The 24,018-nt window shown below is 45.2% G+C and overlaps 1 protein-coding gene across 2 annotated transcripts in view; it reads right to left on the bottom strand.

Moving 5' to 3' along the window:
* The window catches only part of PRKCB (protein kinase C beta), a 380,788-nt gene that overhangs the window by 65,312 nt on the left and 291,458 nt on the right, over positions 1-24,018 (bottom strand). The window lies entirely within an intron of this gene.

Here is a 24,018-nt window from a genome sequence, read left to right as displayed (position 1 = left end):
ATTTGCCCATCAAGCAGGAGACTCAGGTTCGATTCCTGGGTCAGGACTATCTCCTGGAAAAGGAAATGGCAACCCACTCCAGTATTCTTGCCTGGGAAATCCCTTGGACAGAGGAGCCTGGCAGGCTATAGTCCATGGGGTCACAAAAGAGTCAGACACAACTTAGCAACTAAACAACAACATCAAAACAACAAGGATCTACTGTACAGCACAGGGAACTATATTCAGCATCTTGTATTAATAATAACCTCTAATGGAAAAGGAATCTAAAAAAGGAATATAGATAATACAGCTGAATCACTCTGCTGTACACCTGAAACTAACACAACACTGTAAATTAACTATCCTTCAATCTTTTAAAAGAAAAAATTTAAAAATAGAAGACAGTTCCAAGAGTGATGAGCATGTATCAAGATATCCCTCTGGGATACGTATCAATGCCCAGTCAAATATAAACCCCATGAGGGCAAATATCTTTGCCTGTTTTGTTTCTTTGGTGTACCCCCACGAGCCTGGAATAGTGCCTGGCACACAGCAGACGTTCAAGAAGTATTTGTTGAAGGGAGAAATGATTGAATTCCTGATAAAACTGAACTGGGGGCAATGGTTCTCTTATTCTTTCAGCTATTTAATATTTACTAAGAGCCTGCTAAGCATGGAGAAACACCATTAGATGAGCAGGCACGTTTCCTGATGCTGCATTCCAGGGAGGAAGGAGGACTTTGGACATTAATTACAGGGATGATTAATGTAATATTTTAACATCCCCTCCTGTGTCCTGGGGCTTCCTTCCACACAGCCGTGGTCACAATCAGAGCATGTTAATCAGCGTGGCTCGTGACACATCATTATTTTCACTGGTTGTGACTATGCCAGAGGGAAGAGTGACCCACAGGTACCGTTCTCAAGAAGCCTCTTAGAAGAATGAGGCAGGACCATGTTGTTCAAGACCTAACCTGGTCTGGGGGCTTCTGAGAAGGCTTCCTGAAGGAAGAGGCAATCAGATCCAAGTAAGTACACACAGCACACACTGGGTCAGATATTTTGCAGGCAATAATATCAATTGTCACATTATTTTGAGTACCATGTGCCAGACAATGAGTGGTTCTCATTTATTATTTCTCATTCACTTTGCCTAAGACTCTGGGAAGTCAGTACCATTAAGAACTGCACTTCATAGGGAAGAGGCAACATAGGGGTGGCCGATTAAGAGGTACAGACTGTTAGGTATAAAATAAGCTACAAGGTATATTACACAACACAGGAAATACTGCCAATATTTTATAGTAACCATAAATGGAGTTTAACCTTTAAAACTTGTGAATCACTACAATGTATGCCTGCAACTTATATAATATTGTATATCAACTATGCTTCAATAATAAACAAATACAAGTTTTAACTTAATGAATTAAAAAGAAAAGAGCTCTATCTCATAGGTGGCTCACGGAAGGTAAGTGACCTGTGACACCAAAAATTCAGTTAGGCACAGAGCCAGGATTTGAACCCAGTCTACCTGAACTAGAAGAAATGGAGTAGCCATCATGGTCAACAAAAGAGTCCTAAATGCAGTACTTAGATGCAATCTCAAAAATGACAGAATGATCTCTGTTTGTTTCCAAGGCAAGCCACTCAATATCACAGTAATCCAAGTCTATGCTCTGACCAATAATGCTGAAGAAGCTGAAGCTGAATGGTTCTATGAAGATCTACAAGACCTTCTAGAATTAACACTCAAAAAATATGTCCTTTTCATTATAGGGGACTGGAATGCAAAAGTAGGAAGTCAAGAAATACCTGGAGTAACAGGCAAATTTGGCCATGGAGTACAGAATGAAGCAGGGCAAAGGCTAATAGAGTTTTGCCAAGAGAACACACTGGTCATAGCAAACACCCTCTTCCAACAATACAAGAGAAGACTCTACACATGGACATCACCAGACGGTCAATATGAAAATCAGATTGATTATATTCTTTGCAGCCAAAGATGGAGAACCTCTATATAGTCAGCAAAAACAAGACTAGGAGCTGACTGTATCTCAGAACATGAGCTCCTCATTGCCAAATTCAGACTTAAATTGAAGAAAGTAGAGAAAGCCACTAGACCATTCAGGTATGACCTAAATCAAATTCCTTACAACTATACAGTGGAAGTGAGAAACAGATTTGAGGGATTAGATTGGATAGACAGAGTGCCTGAAGAACTATGGATGAAAGTTCATGACATTGTACAGGAGACAGAGATCAAGACCATCCCCAAGAAAAAGAAGTGCAAAAAGGCAAAATGTTTGTCTGAGGAGGTCTTAAAAACAGCTATGAAAAGAAGAGAAGTGAAAGGCAAAGGAGAAAAGGAAAGATACACCCAATTGAACTCAGAGTTCCAAAGAATAGCAAGGAGAGATAAAAAAGCCTTCCTCAGTGACCAGTGCAAAGAAATAAAGGAAAATAACAGAAGGGGAAAGACTAGAGATCTCTTCAAGAAAATTAGAGATACCAAGGGAATATTTCATGCAAAGATTGGCACAATAAAGGGCAGAAATGGCATGGACCTAACAGAAGCAGAAGATATTAAGAAGAGATAGCAAGAATACACAGAGGAACTATACAAAAAAGACCTTCATGACCCAGATAATCACGATGGTGTGATCACTCACCTAGAGCCAGACATCCTAGAATGTGAAGTCAAGTGGGCCTTAGGAAGCATCACTACAAACAAAGCTAGTGGAGGTGATGGAATTCCAGTTAAGCTATTTCAAATCCTAAAAGATGATGTTGTGAAAGTGCTGCACTCAATATGCCAGCGAATTTGGGAAACTCAGCAGTGGCCACAGGACTGGAAAAGGTCAGTTTTCATTCCAATCCCAAAGAAAGGCAATGCCAAAGAATGCTCAAACTACCACACAACTGCACTCATCTCACACACTAGTAAAGTAATGCTCAAAATTCTCCAAGCCAGGCTTCAGCAATACGTGAACCGAGAACATCCAGATGTTCAAGCTGGATTTAGAAAAGGCAGAGGAACCAGAGATCAAATTGTCAACACTTGTTGGATCATAGAAAAAGCAAGAGAGTTCCAGAAAAGCATCTACTTCTGCTTTATTGACTATGCCAAAGCCTTTGACTGTGTGGACCACAGCAAACTGAGGAAAATTCTTCAAGAGATGGGAAGAGCAGACCACCTGACCCGCCTCCTGAGAAATCTGTATGCAGATCAAGAAGCAACAATTAGAAATGGACATGAAACAACAGACTGGTTCCAAATCAGGAAAGCAGTATTGTCACTCTGCTTATTTAACTTCTATGCAGAGTACATCATGAGAAATGCTGGGCTGGAGGAAGCACAAGCTGGAATCAAGATTGGTGGGAGAAATATCAATAACCTCAGATATGCAGATGACACCATGCTTATGGCAGAAAGCAAAGAAGAACTAAAGAGACTCTTGATGAAAGTGAAAGAGGAGAGTGAAAAAGTTGGCTTAAAACTCAACATTCAGAAAACTAAGATCATGGCATCTGGTCCCATCACTTCATGGCAAATAGATGGGGAAATAGTGGAAACAGTGACAGACTTTATTTTTTTGGGCTCCAAAATCACTGCAGATGGTAACTGCAGCCATGAAATTAAAAGACACTTGCTCCTTGGAAGAAAAGTTATGACCAACCTAGACAGCTTATAAAAAGCAGAGACATTACTTTGCCAACAAAGGTCTGTCTAGTCAAAGCTATGGTTTTTCTGGTGGTCATGTAAGGATGTGAGAGTTGGACTATAAAGAAAGCTGAGCACCAAAGAATTGATGCTTTTGAACTGTGGTGTTGGAGAAGACCCTTGAGAGTCCCTTGGAGAGCAAGGAGATCCAACCAGTCCATCCTAAAGGAAATCAGTCCTGAATATTTATTGGAAGGACTGATGCTGAGGCTGAAACTCCAATACTTTGGCCACCTGATGCAAAGAACTGACTCATTCGAAAAGACCCTGATGCTGGGAAAGATTGAAGGCAGGAGGAGAAAGGAATGACACAGGATGAGATGGTTGGATGCCATCCACTCAATGGATGTGAGTTTGAGTAAACTCCGGCAGTTGGTGATAGACAGGGATGCCTGGTGTGCTGTGGTCCTTTGGGTGGCAAAGAGTCAGACACGACTGAGCAACTGAACTGAACTGAACTAAACCTGACCTCAAGGTCTCTGCCTTTATATGCTCCACTTGTCAGAGCTCCAGAAGAATCCTCCAGGAGTTTAGGTGGCTGAGGAAATGAAAATGCTCACCCCTGACTTGGCTGGAGGATCAGAGATAGCAAAAGGGGCCTGGGGGGGCCAGAGGGAGCCTCAGGGCAGGAGGGCAGCTCCCATGTTCCACTCAGCTCCTGCCTGGATGTGAGAGGCTTCCCTGGACTCCTGCAGGGAACTCTTAGCCGAGGTCTCCACCCCTCTGTGCGGTCTCCTGGCCACACCATTTTCTCTCATCACATCCAGGGGTGGTCGTGGGTGACACAGATCCAGGAACTTAGAACTCTTAGGGAGAAAGTCCCTGACACACACACTTCCAAAGCAAGAGGGCTTTTGCAGCCTCTTTCTCCCCAAGCCTCACCACAGAAATACGAGCTGCCAAGCTGAGCAGATCTTCCCAGGAGTTGCCTGAGCAGGCAGGGCTCAAAGTGCTGGACTGTGTGTCTGCAGCTTATTTCCCATCTCTCTCTGCTCCCTCATGGGTACCCAGAGCCGTTTTTCCTTCCCTAGCCCTCACGAAGGCACAAAGAGTGACTCCACTAAGCTGTAAAGAGTAGGCTGAAGACAGGCGTTTTCTGCTCCCAGATTCCCCAGGAGGCCAGGGCTGGGGCAAGTGCAGGGAGGGCCATGAGCAGAGGTGAATGTGTAGAGGGAGTGAAGGCTGGTAGAAGCCAAGCCGTCAGCTGGGAGGACTCCCCAGGACACAGGAGGGGCTCAGCACTGCGAGTGTGGACAGACCTGCTGTCCCGTCACCACTGGTCAATGTACTGTCTAACAATCCTGAAACTTGTGAACACCCCACCCCACCCAACCACTACCACCCAAGAACCCAGGAGAGGGGCCCTGGACTTCCTGAATGTCAGTGCGGCCCCGTGGCTGGAGGAGGAGCAAGATAGATGTCTGGGAATTTCCCCAGGCACCAGGCGCAGGCACCATATGTCTGTTTCAACTACCCCCATTCTACAGATAAACAAACTGAAGCTCAGAGAGCTGAACCTGCTTGAGCTAATGACTGTTTAGTCCATGTTCGATGCATGAGACTGGGCGCTCAGGGCTGGTGCACTGGGACGACACTCAGGGATGGGATGGGGAGGGAGGTGGGAGGCGGGTTCAGGATGGGGGACTCGTGTACACCCGTGGCTGATTCGTGTCGAAGTATGGCAAAAGCCACTACAATATTGTAAAGTAATTAGCCTCCAATTAAAATAAATAAATTAATTTAAAAATGCAAATCTGACCAGGCTACTCAGATGCCTTAAGCCCCTCAGTGGCTCCCTCAAGTGAAACAATTCCATGACCACGTCCTGTTCTCTCTTTCCCTGTGGCTATTCTACTCCCACTGCCTGCAGAGTCCTCTCACACTCATTCACTGCCCTGAGAGTCTGAGATTCAGCTCAGATGTCACCTTCGTCTATATCCCCCAAAAGTCCACGAGACCAAACGGGTCACGCCCTCCTCTGGACCATGGGACTGCTTTGCAGCTCTGCCAGGTACTCGACGCAGATGTTCCCTAACCTCAATCACCATTCATGTGCCTTTTTTTTTTTCCCCACATTTTTCCCCCTACCACATAAACTGGTATTTCATCAGTATTTTTAAAACCTGGTCACATCTTTACTTAACCACACTTATCTGAAAAGGAAACTCTGGATCACCACTATTAATGGCAAGCCTATTGCATCCTCAAATGAAAGATGAGCAGAAAAATAAATATGAACAGAGCAGCGCTAGGAGATTCTAGCTGGATGCTCCTAGCTGCTGAAAGTACTGAGCCAGACCCTGCATTTTCTCCTTGTTTAAGGAAAAAAGTGATATTAGCAAATGTTAGCTATCGGTGGCATGCGGTCAACAAATGAGGCTTTCTGGTTCAAGTAATTAGACAGACTAAGAGAAAACATAAAAAAAGAGAGACTAACCTTATCATGCTGCAATTTAATTTTATTGCACATCACATCTACTTACCACCTTCAAAAACTCAAATTACTAAACTAAAATCGTCTTGCAAATCATCAATACTATGTGCTTTACATCTCAGAAAATACTGTTGCATTCGTAGTTACAGTTATTTTTTTATGTGAAGAGTCTCAGTGCCTTGCCTGTCCTAAGCTACAGGAGTAGGGGGAGAATAAGCCAGTACCAGAAGGCCATTCACACAAGTGAATAGTGTGGGTTGTGTCCCAATAAAACTTTATTTATAAAAACAGGTGGTGTGCCCAACACTGGTAGTTTGTTCTAGAACATGTATTTCAAAAAAGATAGATAAAAATCAAGAGTGACTGCATTATCAAAAGTGGCTGAAGTTTAAGTTGGAAATGGACCCTAACATACTTTTCAGTTCTTCCAGATCCTTACCAGAATCTTCTGATTGGGCAGAGGGTCTATCTGGCCACAGCTGATTGGATCAGAGGTAGAGAACTGAGGTTAAGCCAATCAGTTAATCAATTAAGGTTGAGCCAATCAGATGCTCTCATTTAAGAATGAGGAATTAGGATACTCCCAGCAGTCAGTCTGGGGTCCTGAAGAGAGAAACAGGCAGATCTGCCTAAAGTGGTCTTTTCCTACACTTGATCTTAGCCAAAAGGCTGAGAAGCAATAAGTGGTCCTTTCCTACCACACACAGGCAGAGAAAAATGGCCCAGATGTGGTGGTGGGGTGTAGGGTGAGGAAAAGAATGTCAGGGAATGATCAAAGGCTTTGCTTTCCAGTTCTTGGTTCCAATCTCTCAGGAGGCTTGGCCGTTTCCATAGAAACCTCCATATCTCCCCAATAAAGTTGTTATTTTATTTATACTACCTTGAGTGGATTTTTATTTCTTAAAGATCCTGTAAGACAAAATTATTGTTTGAGGAGCTCAAATTCTTAATACAAAATAAACATTTTGGGGAGTCAAATAGCATCAGGTTAGTACATGACCTAAAACAAGGCAAATGCCATTCTTTATAAACAAGAGTGCCTCCAGTATTCTTGCCTGGAAAATCCCATGAACAGAGGAGCCTGGCAGGCTACAGTCCATGGGTTCTCAAAGAGTCGGACGCAACTGAGCGCACAGCACAGATACCTGCCGATATCAGGATTACATGGGGATATTTGCTTACAAGACAAGGTTCCAAGTGCCACCTTTGGTCTAGAAGCTCTGATTGTGGCCTGGGAGTGAGCATTTTAACAAGCACCTCCCCTTGATTCTAATTACTAAATTTATTGCTCTGAGGAACACGTGTGTGTGTGTGTGTGTGTGTGTGTGTGTGTGTGTGTTAGTTGCTCAGTCATATCTGACTCTTTGTGACCCGATGGATTATAACTCTCTAGGCTCCCCTGTCCCTGGAATTCTCCAGGCAAGAACACCACAGTGGTTTGCCATTCCCTTCTCCAGGGGATCTTCTGAACCCAGGGATCAAACCCAGGTCTCCCACATTGTGGGCAGAGTCTTGACCATCTGAGCCACCAGAGAAGCCGCTGAAGGTCCAAGATATGTGCTATTTCTCAAAGGGCAGAGTCTGTGCCCTGTCCCGTGAACATGGGCAAGTCTGTGAAGTATTATCAAATTGACTCATTTAATATAAGAGCAAGGATGTTCCACAGGTAAAACTCTTGAGTTTCCCAACACTTTTTCTGCAGTCAAGGGAACTGCAAAACAAGTCAAGTTAATATTAACATAATCAAGCTTTCCTTTCGATAGGAATCCTGTCCTTGGAGGGCTTTTTGAGAGCTTCCTGAGAGCTTCCCCCACATCACGAAGGAAGTGATATTCTGTGGCAGTTTCAAAACACGTCTATAGACATTTGCTGTTTCTCAAAGGGCAGAGTCTGTGTGTGCCCTGTCCCCTTGAATGCAGGCAGCCTCTGTGACTGCTCCAGTGAATGGAACACTGCGTGACTCTGGAGGCAGCAGCTTCTGTCAATTTCTCTTGGGACACCTGCCTTTGGAGCCCTGAGGCCACCGTGCCAGCAAGGCTACAGAATGAGACCATGTGGAGAGGAGAGGCCTGGAGAAGACACAAAGAGCTTGCTGTCCAGACAGCACTGGGAACTCCAGCCCCAGCCGTCCCTGCTCCAGCCACTGCAGGACAGACCCCAAACCACAACCACCCAGGGGCTGTTCCCAATCTTCTGACTCTCAGAAACCATGAGAGGTAAAAATATATAAGTGGCGTTGTTTTGGGGTCTTTGGGCTTCTCTGGTGGCTCAGACAGTAAAGAATCTGCCTGCAACATGGAAGACCCAGGTTCAATCCCTGGGTCGGGAAGATCCCCTGGAGAAGGGAATGGCTACCCACTCCAGTATTCTTGCCTGGAGAATTGCATGGACAGAGAAGCCTGGCGGGCTACAGTTGTTGTTTTAGACCTCTGAGTTTGGGGACAATTTGTGGTACAACAGGAGGCAACTAGAATAGATTCATCTAAGTTCACATGTGCCCTAAAGCAACCCAGCCTTGTCAGCTGTGGCTCCTGTTACCTGGCTTTATTTATGTCCTGTGTTTAATTATGCACACTCTTCTCAATCCAAAAATGTTTAAGGCTTCAGTTGAGATGGGTAACGGAAACGGAATGCTGCCTTCCAAATGAGTCACCTTTCCTAGTTTCATCCCGGACCTAGAAGACTGGCCAATTCATTCATTTGTTCAGTAAACATGAATTAAGTGTCTGGGATATTCTGGGCACTGAGGATGCAGAATGACAATGCCTTCAGGAAGCTTACACACCAGCACAAATGATTCCCATTCAATTATGATTAAACTCTTGAAAGAGAAGTGCACGGCGCCCATGGTGAGTGTTCACATGGAGGACTTAACCTGATTTGGTGGGCCAGCGAAAGATGCCCTGGGGAAGTGATGGTTAAGCTGAGACCTGGAGAACTGCCAGGACTAGCAAAGGTGGAGATGGGGGAGGCATATTCCAGGGAAAGGGAAGCAAACTGTGTTCCCTTCAAATGAAACCAACCTGGATCCATAAATCTTGATAGGAAGTGAGTGCTCAAGCTCTAGAATTCAAATTCCAGATTCTAACTCCCAGTTCTCTGAGATGTAGCAAACAATCGTCAGCACTGGCAACAAGGTGGCGGCGGCGGCTGGACAGAGAACAGGGGACGTTCAAAGGGAATGGGCCCGTGTACGTGCCGGGAAGAAAGCAGGCAATGTTGGGGGGACCAGCATATAAGGGAAGGTGGCTAGTTTGGGGCTGATAACGATAACTACCCCTACTTCTTATTTACACGGTGTATCATCTCATGTAATTCCACACAGATGCAGTGCAGGTACTGCTACTGCTACTCTCAGAGGAGGAAGCCAGGGCTTAGAGAAGTGAGGTGAGTGGTGTCAAGTCACTCCACTAGGAAGTCACCCTTGGAGGTTATCTGTCTCCAAAGTCCATGCTCTTAACCATCTGATTCTCTGAGCCCTACGAATCAAGGGTTGAGTCATGAGGCTGCACCATCTGCATATTATTGCTGGAGTGTTTCAAATCTGACTCCAGATCCTGGCCCTGTTCTGCTTTCCCTACCCACCTCTCGTGTTGAGGCTTTGGCCCCTATGGCCTAACTCATGGCCAAAGACAGAACAGTAGGTCATTTCTCCATTTCTTATACAGCCACGAATAAACCAGTCATCGACTTGTCCAGATGAGCTTAGTCTGAGTTAGTGCTGCAGCCATGATTCCAGCTCATCCATCCAGTCCATGAGCCCTCCTGGGAATTCTGTGCCAGCCATGATGCTAGGCACTGGTGATGCGCCTACAAACAGGATAGACATGGCCCTACTTCTAAGGAGTAAGTGGCTGAGAAGATCTTACCTGCCTCCACCTGTGCCCCCAAGTAGGGTTGGAACAAGAGAAAGAAATGGCAGAAAAACAGCCTAAGCACCAGCAATGGCGATGCCATGCTCTAAAATGTTCCTTTCTGTAGACATGGTTTTTTACTGTCTGCAGTTTCTGGAGCTTCCATTTCAGTTAATACCAACATCGAAGGCGTGGGCTGTTTGTTCAGCTGTCCCTCCATCTCCTGGGTGAAGATTCCAAACAGACTGAAAGGCTGTGCTGATGTGATGTTCTTATCAAATTCCAAGCCACATCTGTTCCCCGAGAATCTTTTGGGAGAGATGTGATAAACAGCAGCAGCTCCAATGACAGCAGATAAAGTGGAGCGTAGCCCAGGGATTCCTAACTGGAAAGTCGGTGGAGATGAACTTTACTGGGAAATCCAAACAGCAAAATCTGCCTGGAACCTTGGCTCTTGGGGGACGGGACAAGATGGCATTATGGTTAGGTCATGGACTTTAGAAATAGGAGACCTAGTAAATATCCAAGTCCCACCACATACTAGCTGTGTGGCCTCGGGAAAGTCACTTACCTTTTCTGAACCTTAATTGTCTCATCTGTAAAACAGGGAAACTACAAGTGCTCAGCTTTGGGTGGTGCTAAGAAAACTTGAGGGGATAAAGTAGGAAAACGGTACACATGAATTCAGCACCGTGCTGGGGAAATGAAGAGTACTTAGGAGCTCATACTAGTTACAATAACAAAGAACCAGAAATCTATTCTTGCACACTTCAGGAGACCAGAAATTGAGGTAGGGTTGGTTCCTCCTTAAGGTTTTGAGGGATGATCAGTTCCAAAGGTCTCCCCCAGCTTCTGCAGTTGCCAGCAATCCTCCGCCAGTGGACACATCACCCGAGTCTCTTCCTCCTTCTTCACATGCTGTTCTTCCCTGTGTCTCTGTCTAAATGGCCTTTTCTTATAAGGAGATCTGTCATTGGATTAGGGCCACCCTGAACTCGACACCCGCAAAGACCCTCTGCCCAGGTTGGGCTTCCCTCATAGCTCAGTCGGTAAAGAATCTGCCTGCAATACAGGAGACCTGGGTTCAATTCCTGGGTTGGGAAGATACCCTGCAGAAGGAAATGGTAATCCACTCCAATATTCTTGCCTGGAAAATCTCATGGACAGAGGAGCCTGGCGGGCTGCAGTCCATGGGGTCGCAAGAGTAGGCCACGACTTAGCAACTAAATCACCACCACCAGTCTAGGTGGAATTCACAGGATCAGCAGTTAAACTTGAATATATATACTGGGTGGAGACAATTCAGCCCACTAGCCTCGCTGGTTATCATCAGCTTCATCTTTTCAGAGAATGACCAAGGAGACGGCTTGTGAGCCCTGAACACAGCTCTTAACCGGCTAAGGAGACTGGCCCCAAGGGAGTTGTGTGTTTGTGTGCTTAGTGACAGGAGAGGGCAGTGACAGTTGGGGACCAAGGCCCCACTCCCCACTCCCCCAACTTCAACAGACACCTGCTGAAAGTCCAAAGCCGAACTGAGCCTCCCTCAATTGCTCTCTCTTACATCTCTCATCCAGTGCCTCAAGTTTTATCAACTACACCTTCAAAAAACGTCCACCCCCAACCTCCTTCCTGATCTAAGCCACCATGATTCACATCCTGGTCTCTTGCAATTGCCTCCTGCATAATTCTCTGTTTCCACTCTACCTGCTCCCAACCTCCACGGACACTCTGTCCTGCCTTTGGGACTCTTCCCCAGAGATGCTCAACAGCGTGCTTTCTTACCTCGTTTAGTGTGACCTCCTCGCAGAGGTCCTCCCTGACCACCTTCCATCAAGTGGCAGCCCCTCTGCCACTCCCCACTCCCTTCCTCCTCCCAGCACTCACCACATCTGGCATCCTGTTCCCCTCCATTTGTTTCTTTTCTCCCTCCCTAGAAGGTAAGCTCCAGGAGAGCAGCTGTTTGGTTTGACTGCTTCACTGTCACATCACCCACATCTAAACACTCAATAAATATTTCGCGAATAAATAAATGAAAAGATCTGAGTGAGAGGTGTGCCTTCTAAGTTGTTTCAATCGTGTCGGACTCTTTATGACCCCACAGATGATAGCCAGCCAAGCTCCTCTGTCCATGGCATTCTCAAGAACGCTGGAGTGGGTTGTCATGCCTTCATCCAGGGGATCTTCCCAACCCAGGGATTGAACCCGAGTCTTGTACGTTTCCTGCACTGGCAGGTGGCTTCTTTACCACTAGAACACCTGGGAAGCCCATGAGTGAGGAGAAAGGAATTAAAAAAAAACCCTAGGTCTAGGTCACTAAAAATCTTTAGTGATTTAGCTCTCAGCATCATTTAATTTATCTATGGTTACATCCAACTTACAATTCACAATATATTTGAGGCAGCATTCAAGATTATGTAACATTAAACAAGTGGATTTTATGTTATGTAAATTACACCTTGGTAAAGCTGGTTAAAAATGATTATATAGTACACAGTATGTATTTAAGAATGGTACAGAAAAACCCGAATAAACTTTTTACCCAACCCCCAATATATGTGTGTGTGAGTGTTGTGTGGATGGGTGTGTATGTATATATTTGTGTATGTGTGTATTTTATAAATATAGTATGTGTGTTTGTATGTATTGTACTATTAGCTTCCTAAAGGCCAAAGCAACCAGAATTACGTGAAACAATGACAAAAGTTTATATTTCCTATAAGGAAAATCATTGGTCGCAGAGAAAAATAAGCTTTCCCTGGAACTTAGGTCCAGAAGAAATGTCTCGTGTGGATCGTGAACATGCAGTGCTGCCGTGGATGATGTTCTTAACAACATCCCTGCGACAGGGTCAGAGGAGGTAGAAGTGAGACCATTCCATCGAGCACGGTCAGAGCCCACAAGTTTGACTAATATACAGGGGTCAAGAAAAGACAGTAACTGATGAACTCAGACGGTGTATCTTAAACTAGAGAGACACATCTGGGGCTCACAGAGTCCCCAAACAGTAATTCGGGAGGAGAGGATCTGTAAGGTGCAGGGAGCTGAGGGTGCACGGGAGAGGGATGCAGAAGCAAGTCAAAGCCAGGTATGTAGCGTGCAGGCCTCCAGGGGACCCCGAGCCCCTCTGCCCGCCTCTCCTACACCCACCACACTACAGAGCTGGCTTGTGGACAAGGCTGGGTGCGAGTCTGCGGGACGTAGTGGGGAGCTGATCTCTGGCAAGCATGAACCCTCCTCTATTTTAGGGTTCCATCTCTTTGAGGGTCCCCTTGCCCTCTGGGAATGTCTCCTACTTTGGCTCCACCTTTTCCCTCTGAAGACCTAGAGTACTTTAGACCAGCTCAGTTCTGTCTTCAGGCAAATCCAGTTTCCCTCACCTTCCCCTCCCCTTTGCTTGGCTTTGCCTCGCAAGCCTGCTTGTACTGAGCTCCTGTTTCTCCAGGTTGCACACTGGAACTCCCTGCGGAGCTTTTACAAGCTGATGCTTGGACCACACTCCAGACCAATTAAGTAGGAATCTTCTAAATAGTGGGGGCCTTCCTGTGCTAGGCCTGCCTGCCGTGGGGGAGGATGAGGAGAGGCCATCAGGATGGTACTGTAATCAGGGGTTGGAGCTCTGGGCAAACACTGGCCACTGTCCTCCTTGGGGGCTTTTGCCCACTTGGGGGGAGGATTTTGAGAGAGACTTGGGTGCAGCCAGGTTACAAGATGAAGGTGAGTGTCCACATCCTCTTCTCTTTACAACACAGCAGGTATCCTGACAAGCTCTTTGATGTAAGAATGAGACTGTGACCTTGACAAAACTGATAAGCTCAAAGTTTATATCTAATTAGAGCTGTAAAATCACAGTAGGTACAAGTTCAGTTCTGGATTCAAAGCATCACTCTACCATGTGCTTGCTGTGTGATCTTGGGCAAGTTATTCAACCTCTCTGACTCTTGGTTCCCTCATATATATATAAGGGGCACAGTGACAGTCCTCCTTCCTAGGGATGTTGTGAGAGCAAGTGACATAATACAAGTGACGTTCAGAGCCTGGTGTATATCAAGCCATTTTGTTTATGCCTCAGACAATAAAGAATTGGCGTATCCATGCAGGAGACAGGGGTTCGATCCCTGGGTCGGAAAGATCCCCTGGAGAAAGGAATGGCAACACACTCCAGTATATTTTCTTGGGAAATCCCATCAACAGGGGAGCCTGGTAGACTACAATCCATCTATACAGTGGCAAAGAGTTGGTCACGACTGAGCCACTAAACTCAGGTCTTAGTTGCAGCATGTGAACTCTTAGTTGTAGCATGTGGGATCTAGTTCCCCATGGAGCCTTAGCCGCTGGACCACCAGGGAAGTCCCAGGCAATGTTGTTAAAGCAAAGGAATAAATACAGAGAATAAGAGGGATGCTCCGGCTCCTTCAGTGGGGACAGCAGTTCCTTCCCACATTCTCCAGATGGCAGAGAGTGAACCAGAGCCATAGACCAAAATTTCTGCAAAATCTATTTCCCAGGAGATCCTTATGCGCAGCCCAGAGTGAAAGGCAAGGTCATACTGTCTGTGTTTAGAGGTGGGGCTGGCACGAGCCCTCCTGGAGAGGCTAAGAGGACTCTCCCGCAGGGAGCGGCATGTTCAGACCAGACGGGACTTCCCCGCAGAATCAGCAGACCATCTGTCATCTTCTAACATTCTGAACGGGGAAGTGATGATACACCCTGAACTCCAGGCCCCTCTAGACTCATCTTCTCTGGCAAAGCCCTCCTTCAGACTGGGCTGGGTTTGAAGAGCTGGCTTAGGCACCCCCCCAACCTCTGATAACCAGAGGCATGGAATGAGGGACAGAGTCATTCCAATTAGGAGACCCTGGAGGTGGATGTGGGGGTACATGTAAACCACAGTCCACCAAGTCATAGGGTCGCGAGAGTGATTCAATGATACATAGCATCTTAAGAGAGAAAGTGTGCATGCTTAGTCGTGCCTGACTCTTTGCAACCCTGTGGACTGTAGCCCGCCAGGCTCCTCTGTCCATGGGATTCCCCAGGCAAGAATACTAGAATGGGTTGCCATTTCCTCCTCCAGGGGATCTTCCCAACCCAGTGATCGAACCTACATCTCCTGTGTCTCCTGCATTGGCAGGTGGATTCTTTACTGGTGAGCCACCTGGGAAGCCACATGGCATCTTAAGAGCTTAACACCTAGAACCAGAACTCAATACACCATGTTCATCATGGTTGATGAATTCTTTATTACCTTGTGAGGTTCTCCCAAATTTCAACTTTCACCAGACATGAGGATGTTCTAACATATTCTAGGTTATCTTGGAGGCCCTAATTTAATTCTCCAAAGTGTACTGTTATTGTTTAAACTTTGGGTCATATTTTCTAAGCATAATATATCCACACATATGTGTGTTCAAATTTTGTATTTGATGGTGGACTCACTAAATAGAATACAAAATCATGTGGTTTAAGGGAATTAAATACATTTGCTTCTAGCAGCAAACTGGAAGTTAGCCATCTAGAAATGGTTTCTGGCTTCTAATAGCTCCTTTTGGAGGAGCAACTTGGGTAGACTCGCAAATTGAAGAAGTACTTCAGGAAAAATTGGGAAGTGGTATAGTGGGAAAGGATGCTAACTGGGAGTTAATAGAGTGGATCTGGGTAGCACTGCATCACTTTGTGGATACAGTGTTCAAGTTGGCAAGACAAAAATAAGAGCAGTGATACTCAGCATGCAGATCAACTGGGTTATTTCATGATTTATTATGTAAGGTTTTCCTTATTTAAAATAAAATCTCTTTATATGGTTACATACTGTATGATTCCAACTATATGACATTCTGGAAAAGGCAAAACCATGGAGACAGTAAAAAGATCAGTGGTTGCTAGGGGGTAAGGGGGTGGGAGGGATGAACAGGCGGAGCATAGAGGATTTTTAGGGCAGCGCAACCTCTTTGTAAGATACTATAACGGTTGATGCATGTCGATATACATCTGTCTAAACATGTAGAACGTACACCACCAAGAATGAAGCCTAATGTAAACTGTGGACTTTGGGTGATAAGGACATGACCATGTGGGTTTATTGATTATAATGAATGCACCACTCAAGTGGGAGATGTTTATAATGGGGGAAGCATGGAGCTGAGTGACAGATAAATTGAGTTTTCAGATCAGAGGCCAGGATGACAGGTGGGATTAAGATTTAAGCCTTTTAAAATGATGCCATGTCACCCACTAGATTTAATCAAGTGTCAACTTTTTCCCCACTAGCAGAGAAAGCCAGTGGAAGTGTGAAACAAAGTTTAGAATGCAGGTACTTTTGGCCGAGTCATCTCTGGCTCCTGTGGACCTGCTATTGTTGGGCAAATGTCACTACACCCATGGAAGGAATGACTCACAGTCACTGCTGGGAAGAGGAGAAGGAATATGAAGATTTAAACCTGAAACGCTGAGCCCTTGTGTTTTAAATGAAGATGGTTCATTGGATTCCATAAGAAATGTCTGACTGGGTTGTAAGAAGAAATTCAAAACAACTATTATATTTCAAAACTCTGGCTGTATTACTTCTAATTATTCATATCAGAGAACTGATACAGTGGATTGATAGGTATCAATTCGAGTTATTGACATGTTCTCTTGAGCTCAAATCAATGTTGGTGACCTGTAGGTTGGCTTAGTTAATTTTCTTTGAATCATACATTGTATTTGACAAAGCTAGATGGTTAAAATAAAGGCAGATTTAATTCCACTGCTTTTTAAACAGTCTCAGGGAAGACAAACCAACAATTGATGCCTTTCATCAAAATAAAACATAGTGAAACCCTTAAGGGTTCATCATTCATTTCAACAATTAGGCGGACAAAGGAATCCCATTTCTTTACAATCTGAAGTGCTCTGTGCACACAAGCCTCCCTTTGTGGTTGGTGTCACAGACTGAGAGAGAATGGGCTTTTTCTGAGAGGAGTGGAGTATGCTGAGTGCCCTGGAGGCTGTGTGGCATAGTGGCTATACCTTCAGGAGCCAGACTCGGGTTTGAACCTGCATCCACAGCTGCATGAATCTGGAGTCTCTGAGCTCAACCCTGAGCCTGCACTCCCTCATCTGCAAAATGGAAATAATGACAGCACCCACCTCCTAAGATCATCGTTAAGATTAAATGAGCAATGCATATAAAACACTTAGACAGGTTCCCAGTGCTCAGAATATATTATCAATCTCTGCAGCAATGTTCAATGAGGTCAACGCACGCATATATGCTAAGTTGCTTCAGGCGTGTCTGACTCTTTGTGACCCTATGGACTGTAGCCCACCAGACTCCTCTGTCCATGGGATTCTCCAGGCAAGAATACTGGAGTGGGTTCCCGTGCCCTTCTCCAGGGCATCTTCCTGATCCAGGGATTGAACCGTCTCCTGCACTGGCAGGTGGGTTCTTTACCACTAGCACCACAAGACATAATATGAAATGGAGCCAAGGGACGGGTAAGGATTGAACAAACTATGGCATGCATAGTTATATTAACCATCCATACTTGTACATTCCAAATATTTACCATGGGCATTGGCTTATAATCCATAGGCCTCTGCAATCATGTTTGTTGTAGAAAAGATTATGGGTTACGCTTAGTAAACAGGGATTCATCTTAGCAGGACAAGAATTTCTGAAATAGCAAGTAAAGATGAGGGTGAGATGGATGCACAGAGGGTGAACTATGACAGCATAGTAATTGGACCAGAGGCCATGAATTATCGCCTGAAACAGAGATTCCATGTTAATAGGCTCTATCTGACTCTTCAGTAAGACAACTAGATTTAATGTTTTATTATTTTCCCCAAAGAGCCAGGCAATGTTTTGAAGAATCTACAGACTGGAAGGGAACACAGGCCCGTGTGCCGTGCAGCCCAGCATTTTCTTCCTTCTCTTTGAGGAGCTTCCCAGACCACAGCTGCTTTTCAGACAGTCCATTCCTGTTGTCCTTCCTGACAGATGATTGGAAAAGTGACCTGTCCTCCTGGCCAAAGCTAACTGGATCTCATGATCCCTGAGCCATACTGGCCCATCAGTCTTTTTCCTAGGGCTTTAAATTCTAGGCTGTTCTAGATTTGGGGATTCGATTGAGAACGGAGACGTGCTGGAAGGCTGAGGGAGGTGTCGCGGAGGCACAGTCACAACAAGAGACATCAGCAAGAAGCTGGGGTGACAGTCGGGGGGTCCCCAGGATGAAGACAATGATGTCTGGGTTCCTGGAAGCTTCTCATCCCAGCTGCACTTCCTGCCTTTGGAAGTTGGGAAATACACAGAAAACAGGCTGTGTCTGCCCAATAAATCCCCCCTTTCCTCACTCTGGCTTGACAAGAAAACTTGAAATTCCAAATGTTTCACTTTCTTTGATATAATTCATTTTATTGGGAAAATAGACTCTTACACTTTCTTGTTCTGTAATGTACTATCTCCTGAGGAGTGAACTGGGGCTTACGTGGTGGCTCAGTGGTAAAGAATCTGCCTGCCAATGCAGGAGATGCAGGAGATGTGGGTTCGATACCCAGGTCAGGAAGATTCCCTGGAGGAGGAAATGGCAACCCACTCCAATATTCTTGCCTGGGAAATCCCTTCAAAGAGGAGCCTGGCAGGCTACAGTCCATGGGGTCACAGAGTCGGACATGACTGAGCGACTGAGCTCCACACACAAGGGGTGAAAATCGGGGCTACAGAAAAGCAGCAAGTCACTTCATTGATGAGAGACCTGGACGAACTCAGAAAGTGACTTGGGAAGATGAGTTGGCAAAAATACTCAGCAATAAGAATTGCATACGAAAGACTGGGGGCTGGGAGGAAGGAGCCATAATTGGGATAGAACCAAAGAGAAGGCAGGAATCCAAGATCAGACAGCAAATGTCAAAAGGTTCTCTGGAAAAGGATTAAGGGAACAGGTAGCAAAGACTTTGAGCTATCTGTGAACCATATGATAAAAAGACTCAGCATATGGTGCAGGAAGATAGCAGAGCAGGTTGAAGTAAAGGGAAGAGCTTTTGTCTGTAGGATTATATAACCACTTCTAATGTATGGACGTATATGTGTGCGTGTGAATCCATACCACTAATGAGATTAAAATTAGGATAGACTCCCACAACGGGAGCTCCGAGACTTCAGAAAAGGCCTTTGTTACTGGTAGAAACTAAACTGCCTTTTCATCTCTTCAGGCAATTTCTTCCTGGGGTAACTCAATGCTTTCCTGGGATCCAGGAGAAGACACTGGAGTCTGGGGGTGGAGCTCTGCATTTTTCTCTCTCGTGCCCAAACTCAAAGCACGTGCTAGTTAAGTACCCCGGCAGCTTTTGGGGAGAGAGCTTGAAGGCTGCACTGTTGGGGCACTGGTGTCAGAAGCCAGGGCCAACGTCAAGCACACTGGGGACCACGATCTTTTCAGGGGCTCATGAAAGTATTTTTCATTTCTTTCCAAATCACAAGGGAAAAAAAATTAACTTTTAAGCTGAAGCAGATGCTTTAACATGCAATGTTAATACATTTGTCCTTGGATCAGTTGTAAGATAGAGTTTTACACTTTTTTTTTTTCATGATGTAAGGAGGAGCCCATAAAGTCTTCATTTTAAATGGTTTCAAAAAAGACTAACAGTGTGGTGGAGATGACTGGACCCCAAAGTAGAGAAGAGTGCTGTTAGAGAAGGAAAGAGGCAACTGGAATCATAGAACCTGATTTCAAGCCCTGGTCTTGCCTCCTCCTAGCTGTGCGGTCTCGGGGAGGTCGCTCAGCCTCTCTGACTTACAGTTTTCAAATAGGTCTAATAGGGTTAATATCAGTAACTACCTTGCAGGGCTGTGGTGAGAATTAATACATGTGATCCATGTAAACCCATAGCTTGGGGGCTTCCCTGGTGGCTCAGTGGTAAAGAATCTGCCTGCCAATGCAGGAGACGCAGGTTCGATCCCCGGTCCCAGAAGATCCCAATGTCTTGAAGCAACTAAGCCCATGCACCACAACTATTGAGCCGGTGGTCTAGAGCCCATGCTCTGCAACAAGAGGCCACCACAGTAAGAAGCCTGTGCAAGCAACTAGAGCAGCCCCTCCTCGCCACAACTAGAGAAAACCCCACAATGAAGATCCAGCACAGTCAAAAATTAACAAATAAAATTATTTTTAAAAATAGCATGGTCCCTGGCAATTAGTATGAGCTCAATGGAGGCAACGGAGATGGGTGAGTGGAACTGTATAGGGCGGGGATGGCTGACAGAGCTGGTGAGGGTTAGAAGAAATGAAAGTTGACGGTTGAAAATACACCAGCTGAAAAGTTAATGCACACACTGGAGATGCCTCCCAGACTTGGAGGATCTCACGAGCAAACCCTGCAGAGGAGGTGAGAGGTGCAGACGCTAGAAGAGAGAAGTGAATTTTCAGGAGCCCTCCTAGGAATCCCTGCTGAGGAGCATTGGCACATAGATAGGTGATCGACAAACACGGAGCGAGGAAGGAGAACAGAACACCAGGAGCCTTCCAGCATGATGGGCATGCCGTCTGTCTAACGGCAGAGGCTCAGTCTGAAAACAAGGCATGCAAACTCTGTTTACACTTGGAGGGAAAGAGAAGGGGGTGGAGGATGAGAAAATAAGAGGGGCTAACAGTTAACCTTCTACAATATATTTGTGACATGGTGAGACGACCATGCTTATTTAACTTCTATGCAGAGTACATCATGAGAAACGCTGGACTGGAAGAGGCACAAGCTGGAATCAAGATTGCCGGGAGAAATATCAATAACCTCAGATATGCAGATGACACCACCCTTATGGCAGAAAGTGAAGAGGAACTCAAAAGCCTCTTGATGAAAGTGAAAGAGGAGAGTGAAAAAGTTGGCTTAAAGCTCAACATTCAGAAAACTAAGATCATGGCATCCGGTCCCATCACTTCATGGGAAATAGATGGGGAAACAGTGGAAACAGTGTCAGACTTTATGTTTTTGGGCTCCAAAATCACTGCAGATGGTGATTGGAGCCATGAAATTAAAAGACTCTTACTCCTTGGAAGGAAAGTTATGACCAACGTAGATAGCATATTCAAAGCAGAGATATTACTTTGCCAACAAAGCTCTGCCTAGTCAAAGCTATGGTTTTTCCAGTGGTCATGTATGGATGTGAGAGTTGGACTGTGAAGAAAGCTGAGCGCTGAAGAATTGATGCTTTTGAACTGTGGTGTTGGAGAAGACTCTTGAGAGTCCCTTGGACCGCAAGGAGATCCAACCAGTCCATTCTAAAGGAGATCAGTCCTGTGTGTTCTTTGGAAGAAATGATGCTAAAGCTGAAACTCCAGTACTTTGGCCACCTCATGCAAAGAGTTGACTCATCAAAAACCCTGATGCTGGGAGGGACTGAGGGCAGGAGGAAAAGGGGACAACAGAGGATGAGATGGCTGGATGGCATCACCAACTCGATGGACGTGAGTTTGAGTGAACTCCGGGAGTTGGTGATGGACAGGGAGGCCTGGCATGCTGCAGTTCATGGGGTCGCAAAGAGTCGGACATGACTGAGCAACTGAACTGAACTGAACTGAGACTACCACTGTTGAAACTAGAAATATAGGTGTTAAAAGTATCAAGCAGTTAAGAGCCTCCGATCACACGTATTCAAACCAAACCCGGTCTGTTAAATGCCACTGACTAGCTCTCTGACGTTTATTTCAACTGCCTGCATCTCGTTTCCTCAACTGTAAAATGGGGATATCAGCAGCTATATTAAAGCAGAAGCATAAGCCAATACATACAAAGCCCTTACAACAAGCCTGGCATTGAGTGAGGACTCAGAATGTTAGGCGATAGCATCAGCCTCTTCACCACCACCACCACGAGAATATATGTTCCACAAGGGCAGATAATTTTGCCTGTTTTGTTCACAGTCATTTTCTCTGCACTTATGGTACCGTGAAGGGCCCTATGGGGCTTGTGGGCACAAGGTCTTTCTGTGTCCCCCACTTCTTTGATTACAGGAAACAACCTTCATTTGACCTACATGACCTTCCCTGAGTTCCAACGGGCAGACTCAAGCAGTTGTTAATTAGGGAGGGGAGGGGATGCGAGACCAGGGAGAAACAGTGGACAGCAGCCTTGGGGCAAGGTCCTGTTTCCGCATCAAGGGATACACACAACAATATCTTTGAGCTATTTTGCAGATACTGAAACCCCATCCAGGTGGGAGAAGTTAATAATTAATGATGGTATGCTGCCCACAAGCATGCAGACCCCAGACCAACTGGACTGAAGGTCAGTGATGTTGATTCCTACTTATCTCACCACCAACCCATTAGAAGAATATCCACAAGCTTGATCACAGCCTCTGTGAACAATTAGTGTAAAATTTGTCACTATCTTCCCCAAGTGGGGGCACTTGGTTCAGACGGCATTAGCCTGCTGTGTCCCCCTTTGCCTGGAAAAGCAATAAACCTATTCTTTTCTGCTAAGTCGCTTCAGTCGTTCCAACTCTGTGCGACCCCATAGATGGCAGCCCAACAGGCTCCCCCGTCCCTGGGATTCTCCAGGCAAGAACACTGGAGTGGGTTGCCATTTCCTTCTCCAATGCATGAAAGTGAAAAGTGAAAGTGAAGTCGCTCAGTTGTGTCTTACTCTTAGTGACCCCATGGACTGCAGCCTACCAGGCTCCTCCATCCATGGGATTTTCCAGGCAAGAGTACTTGAGTTGGGTGCCATTGCCTTCTCCACCCAAAACCTGTCTCCAAGATTTGATTCGGTACTGGTGTACAGAGAAGCTGAGCTTTCAGCATCACCTAGAAGGCTGCCTGACACGTAGTGAATGATCAATTAATACTTGTTGAATGAATAAATCCTTAATTATGCCATCAGCAGGCAGTTATTATAAAAATGATGACTTCTTCCAGGTATTGGTTCCAACCTTAGCCCCAATTCCTTTCCCTCATGTCTGCCTGCTGCTTTCATAAGCAGCCACCATGCTTCACGCTCAGATCTGGAGAGTTAGGAGCTATGAGATCACTGATAATGGGTGAAGCAGAGGTTGCTGAGGGTAGATGTCACAGGGCAAAAGGACAAGGCAGAGGTGAGTGGGAAGGAAGTGGAGGCAGCAAATCTCAAAAGAGCAGTTTGATTCTCTGATATAGTCAGTCAGTAAAGGACAAGAAAGGGAAAGTCAAGATCACAGAAAACATCTTGAAGGATTCAGGAAACGGTGAGCATGCTCCTTATCTAAAGGAGAGGATATAGGGGAGAGGAAAGATCAGAGATTTTCTGTACCTTCTGGAGATAAACAAAAATGCAACAAAAGTCTTCATGTTCTTAGGAATACAATGGTAATTGAAGTACCAAATTGTCATGTGAGTGAAAGACCTTTAAGACAGGTTTCTTTTTGTAAAATGTGGTATTTGTACCATCAGCAATACAAGGACAAAATTACTTTTCTTTTAATACGTTCTCCTGAGATATATTAAAACAAATATGTAACTGCTAGATCAAGCCTGTGATTTCAGATACCTTATCACTTAGGGCAATGCTAAGAAGAAGAGAAGGAAGTCAACTAAATCATTTAAAGAAAAAATATTTAAGATAATATAAAGGAAGTACATACATGTTTCAAAAAATTACAGGTGCATGAATAGCTAATAGCTGGGAAACTTGGTCAAGGCTATACTCAACCCTGTTATACAGTCTGAATCTTGAGCTATGGGAGATGGCGTCAGCACTCTGGAGAGTGGTACACAAATACTGAGTCTCCAGGGGCCACTGGGTTAACCCCCAACAGCTGCCTCAGTGACATTCAGGCACTTAGTATCATCAGCCTCTTGGTCATTACTCGAGGAAAGTCAAACACCAGAAGAAGCTGAATGGTTTTGTCTCTCACATCTTGGCTTTTTATTTTTGATCATCTTCGATGCATTTAAAGCAAAAGACTTGAATGGAGCTTTTTGAAGAGATAAAAGTAATACCTGCTTTTCCAAAGACTTTCCACTTTTCCTTTTAATTTCATAAGCTGCTGACTTCTTCCTACTTGATTTATT

The sequence above is a fragment of the Bubalus kerabau genome, chromosome 23 (assembly GCF_029407905.1).
Source record: "Bubalus kerabau isolate K-KA32 ecotype Philippines breed swamp buffalo chromosome 23, PCC_UOA_SB_1v2, whole genome shotgun sequence".
NCBI lineage: Eukaryota > Metazoa > Chordata > Mammalia > Artiodactyla > Bovidae > Bubalus > Bubalus kerabau.
The sequence above is the reverse complement of the archived record's forward strand: the minus strand, read 5'-3'. Positions and strand labels throughout refer to the sequence as shown.